At 50.3% G+C, this 6,000-nt stretch overlaps 1 protein-coding gene across 1 annotated transcript in view; it reads left to right on the top strand.

The window, feature by feature from the left end:
• The first annotated feature begins 782 nt into the window (after positions 1–782).
• Positions 783–6,000, top strand: part of LOC136943274 (EH domain-binding protein 1-like) — a 34,402-nt gene continuing 29,184 nt past the window's right edge. The window contains exons 1-2 of the mRNA XM_067236539.1: positions 783–851; positions 3,362–3,520. The gene's annotated coding sequence lies outside the window, so the exon portion shown is untranslated. The remainder of the gene's footprint in view (positions 852–3,361; positions 3,521–6,000) is intronic.

Below are 6,000 nucleotides of genomic sequence, written 5' to 3'. Positions count from 1 at the left end.
CCTTTGCTCAACCCCTCTCTCTCTCTCCCTGTGTATGTCTCTCTCCCTGTGTATCTCTCTCTCTCCCTGTGTATCTTTCTCTCTCTCCCTGTGTGTCTCTCTCTCCCTGTATCTCTCTCTCTCTCCCTGTGTTTCTCTCTATCTCTCCCTGTGTATCTCTCTCTCTCCCTGTGTATCTCTCTCTCCTTGTGTATCTCTCTCTCTCCCTGTGTATCTCTCTCTCCCTGTGTATCTCTGTCTCTCCCTGTGTATCTCTCTCTCTCCCTGTGTCTCTCTCTCCCTGTGTCTCTCTCTCCCTGTGTATCTCTCTCCCTGTGTATCTCTCTCTCTCCCTGTGTATCTCTCTCTCTCCCTGTGTATCTCTCTCTCTCTCTCCCTGTGTATCTCTCTCTCTCCCTGTGTATCTCTCTCTCTCTCCCTGTGTATCTCTCTCTCTCCCTGTGTATCTCTCTCTCTCTCCCTGTGTATCTCTCTCTCTCCCTGTGTATCTCTCTCTCCCTGTGTATCTCTCTCTCTCCTGTGTATCTCTTTCCTCCCTCTTTTCCTCCCTCTATCTCTGACTCTTTCGGTGGTATCTTTCATTCCTGCAGACATGTTGGACGGAGTTGAAGGTGGTGGCGATGGTGAGGATGATGATGTGGGGGTGGAGGAGGAGGAGGAGGAGGAGGAGGAGGAGGGGAGAGCTGAGGAAGAGCAGCGTGATGATGATGATGATGATGACGATGGCGATGCTGCTTATGCTTCTGCTGCCGCCGTGGTAGACACTAACCTGCCGGAGGCCCCTCAGACCTCCAGCCCAGCCCAGGGGCCCCAGGAGCTTACTAACCCCACCTCTGAGCTAACCTCTCTGGGTAAAGGCACCAGCCCGCTCTGGCTGTTGTGGTGGTGATGGCATGTGTTTGTTCCCTCTGTCTGCACTGTGTTTGTCCTCGTCCCTGCCACTGTCTTCATGTTGTTGCCTCGCCTTTTCCCTCTTGCTCGCTCACACACTGTGTCTTTCTCTTTTCCCCACACACACTGTACTCTATTTCTCTCTGGCCATTTTTCCCCAGTGTACTCTTTCTGTTCCTTGCGTTCTCTCCATCTGACGTACTGTGCTTTTCACTTTTCCCCTTTGACCTCCGTCTCCTATTGGCTGGGGGCATAGCGAGCCCTATCCTATGGGACAAGAACGGCAGGTGGAACTCAAGTGGATCCTGTTGTGTGAAAGGGCAGTTTTAATTCTCTTCGCTCTCTCGCTCTCTCTCCCCTCTTTCTCTTTTCCCCTTTCTCTGCTTTCCTCTCTTTCCCTCACGTGCTCTCCTTTTCTTTCCCTCTCTTTTTTCTCTCTCTCTCCCCCCCTCTCTTTCTCTCTCTCTCTCCCTCTCTGTAACTTAATAAATAAAAAGTAGTAGCTTAATTAAAAAAACTCATGCAAAAAGTGTTCCCTTGACAAAAAGAAATCATATCTTCAGAAAACGCATTTGGTAAAGTAAACTAATTGCTTTATTGCTTTTATTTATTTATTTGTTGATTTCCACTGCAAGTCCCTGCCGATACGAGATAAAAAAAAAGTACAGTAAATGGACAGGGAATATGAAAACAAACAACAAAATAGACAAATGCGTTCCCTCCCTTTGAAGCGCCAGTATCTCTCTGTCAATTGTTTTGTCTCTCCTTATTCTTTTGTTTTCAGTTTGTTTGTTATTTAATTCCTCCTCCTTTGTTTTGTAAGAAGTGTTGTCTTTAACAGACTCCCCTATTACTCAACTTTTCTGTTCTGAGAGGGCCCGCAAAGATGATTCATAATGCAAAAAATATATATAATGAAATTGGTTAACAATGCAAGTTACCTCGGCCTACATTCAGTTACTGACAGTTTGTTGATAGTTGTGAATAAATGCTGTATTTTATGAATCGGTTTTATCAGGGAAGTTCTGTACTTTGCCCGGCACTTATTGACCAGTTCAGCGCTTAACCAACTGAAAGTGTTTCTGCCCAAACTTGACAATGTGCCCTGGGCCTGTGTGCTTGTGCATGGGTGGGTTTGTTTGCATACTCGCAAACAACATCTCTGATAATTGGCATCCGTTGTGTGCATGCCTTTCTCTCTGTCTTTCTTTCTCTCTCTCTCTGTCTCTCACTCTGTGTGTGTGTGTGTGTGTGTGTGTGTGTGTGGGTGTGTGTGTGTGTGAGGTCACATATATGAAACGGTCACCCCCTCGTGCTCTTTCATCTCCCCCAGCCCAGTGCACAGACCTGGCAGGTCTCCTCTGTATGGGGGGGGGGCTAGGGGGCTGGGGGCAGGGGCAACAGCAGGGCCAGGACTTCTGGGGAGCAGGCCTGGAGATGTGTGACTCTTCAAACTAGCTAGAGGAGGAGAGAGAGAGTATTGGAGAATACATAGGAGGGGAGAGAGAGAGAGAACTTTGGCTTCAGGTGTTGGTCTGAGATTAGCAGCAGTCCTGGTGGAACACTCAGGCAGAGGGTTCCGGAATGTTCCCCCTCCCTCAGAACATCCAAGAACAGGAACACACTCCTGTGGCAAGGGTCTCTCTGCTTCTGGAGCGCGGCTCACACAGCACTGACTACCAGAGGAGAGAGGCAGGGAGGGAGGGAGGCAGAGAGGGAGGGAGGAAGGGAGGAAGGGAGGCAGAAAGGGAGGGAGGAAGAGAGGGAGGGAGGCAGAGAAGGAGGGAGGGAGGCAGAGATGGAGGGAGGGAGGCAGAGATGGAGGGAGGGAGGCAGAGAGGGAGGCCAAGTGACATCAGAACATAATTTGAACAGCCGTGCAGAGCGCAGCGCAGTGCCGGCCAGAGTGGAAAGGGTATCAGCCAGACCCAGGTGCGTGTGCACGCACGCGCACGTCGAGAAAGCGCGCGCGAGAGAGAGAGAGAGAGAGAGGGGGGAAAAAAGACTAGAGGTTGGGTACGACTTTCATATTCGCCCCATCAGGGTAAACAACATGAAATCCCTCTCTCTATCTCCCTGTGGCTATTCAGATAGCTGCGACCATATATATTCAATGTTTCACCAGCTCTCTCTCTCCGTTCACACAAACACGCTCTAAGCTGTCTATTCCACCTCGATGTCTATCTCTCTCTCTCTTATATCTGTGTATATACACGCGTGTCTTCTGATGTTCCTACAGTAGGCAGATGTCACAGATATGACACACATTAAAGCCAAGTTGCCCAAGTGCCCGTGGACCTCTGTGTGTGTATGTGTGTGTGTGCCCGTTTATGCATGTTTGTGTTGGCCCCTTTATAGCGTTTTTCCATCCCTGTGTGTGCCCCTCTCTCTGTAACCTCGGCCGGGCGCGTCAGCGCACGCGCGTGCGTGTGCGTCGCACTCCCTCACGCACCGTCCGTCTCCTCCCCAGGTGTCAGCAGCCGACACGTGGACCTGAAGCTGAACAAGCTGGCCGAGACCCAACCGGGAGCAGCTGCCTCCCCCCCCCCCCTCCTCCTCCTCCACCTCCTCCTCCTCCTCCCCCACCACCTCCTCCCTCTCTCCGCTCAGCCCCGCAGATGGACTGGAGGTATGGACACGCGCGCACGCAAATTGTTTTGATGCCGTCTCTCTCTCACACACGCACACATGCAGACATACATACGTACGTTCTACCCGTCGCTTTTCCTCTCTCTCCAGACACAAACGGGTCAGTCAGTATCTTCCGGGTCAAATGCTCTCGACCCGTTTACGCGCCATAGTCTATTGGGCCACCTCATAGCCTTAGCACTTAGCTTGTCCCTCGTGCTTACATGAACGTAGCTAAAGCCCTAACGCACACACTAGCATAATAAGGGGCCTAGGTGTAAGTAAATCACGAGCCTGTCACATCAACTATGACCTTTTCATATAGGGAAGTGTCTGTGTGTGTGTGTGTGCACGCACTGCAGTTTGGAGTGTGTTATTTCAAGTATTGACAACCCAGCCGGGGCAGTTCTGACATCTGTTTAATCATTTGAAAAAAAGGTGTGTGTGTGTGTCACAGATAGAACTCGATACCTGTGTGGACCTCTGGTGGCTCCGATCATTCTCCCGCTCTGTGCCACACAAGCATGCAGACTCTCTTTCTCACTCGCACACACACACATACACACACACTACGGTAGACAATAAACACCCACCCAATGTAAAATGGTTGATCCTAATAATGACGCAGACAGACAGACAGAAGTGTTTCTCTCTTCCAGACCATCTTTCTCTGCTCTCCATTTCCCACTGCTGAACTACCACGAAAACAAAGCGTAACCCCACAAATGTTTTTGCAAATGTGTGTGTGTGTGTGTGTACACACTCCCTTCTCTCCTTACAAAAGGAGGATAAACTCTTCCCCGGAGGATCAAGCATCCCAAAAGTCCTTGGGGCTGGTGGAGCGGCCCGCAAGTGTCTCCAACACACACACACACGCATGCGATCTCTCTCATTAGCAATTGTGTGTATGCACAGCCTCGGTGGTGCACGATAAGGGCCCGCGACGCTCAGCAGACCGCAACATTAGTCACGCAGCCCCCCCGCCCTGCACACACACACACACACACACCGACATCTCAGAATCACCATGGCCACAGCTTACCGCTGCGATGATAACAGTGATAACAGATAAAGGGCGAGAGAGAGAGAGGGGCAGAGGGGAGACCCCCAATATCGGTCTGTCCCAGGGCCACGGAGGGGTCTAGGAGAGGGGTGAGCGAGCAGGTGTTTAGAGAGAGAGCCCCTATTCTTCTGGGAGCATTATTATTAAAGGTCTGGTGTGTGTGTGTGTGTGTGTGTGCAAGAAAGAGAGGGAGAGCGTAATGTAGTTTCACCCCTATTCCTGTGGGAGGGTTCCAGGGGCCTGGTGTGTAGTCTGTGGTCCAGGAAGATATGTTTTCTTTGGTCATTATCATGTGTGTTAAGAATGATGCATGTCCCCTGAGTGCGTGTGTGGGGATGCAACACACTACCGTTCTCCCTTGGTCACCTCTGACCTGTGGGTCTGTTCTGAGGAGCTGAAGGCATATACAGGACTCCTCTCTCCCTCACAAACAACACCCAATGCGTGGCACACGAATTTGAATCAAATTGCAACTTTGCGTGTTGATGGGCTACATAGGGAACAACAGCAAAAAATATATAATGAAAACGACAGTGTCCCCAGAGCTTCCACGCGCTCATCCTGACAGATTTAAATTGGCCACCGGGCCCCTAATAAAACAGTTTTTTTATAAGCAGTGCTTCAGCAGAAATGATCGTAGGGGCTCACTGTCAAAGCAGGCATACTCAGGCCTAATTGCCGACATTGTTTTGAAATCTATAATTTGAGGACAAGCAGACTAAACTGTGTGTGCGCGCCCCCTCTCTATTATCCCTCCTCTGCACCCTGCTTAACTATCCCCCCGGCGTCTCCAGCAGTGGAACGTCTTCCTCTAATTGTCAACTTTATTACGCGTTCCGTCGTCTTATTACCGGCGCGGCGGCAGCGGCAGGCAGAAAAAGACGCCGGCGTTTCCACTCGGCTTATTGGGTGGGGGGGGGGCCTACCTCGTAATAGACTCTTTCAGCGTGCCCCTTTTTGACTCGATAGCGCGAGTAGCAAGCGTGTAGCCTTTTTTTTTTTAACACATGTTCACTTTGAAAACAATAGTGCTTTGCGTTTTGCATTATCGGAATATATTTTCTGGCTGTGGGTTTTGTTGAAAGTCAACTTAATTGCCTCGTTTTCTTTGTCTTTTCAGTCCCAGTTTTTTTTTTTCCTCGACTCATGAGCAAGCGAGTGTGTGTGTGTGTGTGTGTGTGGACGTTTAATGCAAACTATTTCGAAGAACATATCTACTGGTCTTTGCCCCAGCTCCTGGTCTAGGCTTGTGTTACTGCGTGCCAGAGGCCTTGTGTTACTGCATGCCAGTGGCCTTGTGTTACTGCGTGCCAGTGGCCTTGTGTTACTGCATGCCAGTGGCCTTGTGTTACTGCGTGCCAGTGGCCTTGTGTTACTGCGTGCCAGTGGCCTTGTGTTACTGCGTGCCAGTGGCCTTG

The sequence above is a fragment of the Osmerus mordax genome, chromosome 5, assembly GCF_038355195.1.
Source record: "Osmerus mordax isolate fOsmMor3 chromosome 5, fOsmMor3.pri, whole genome shotgun sequence".
In the NCBI taxonomy this organism is placed as follows: domain Eukaryota; kingdom Metazoa; phylum Chordata; class Actinopteri; order Osmeriformes; family Osmeridae; genus Osmerus; species Osmerus mordax.
Note: the sequence above shows the minus strand (reverse complement) of the source record. Positions and strands in the feature narration are given on the sequence as shown.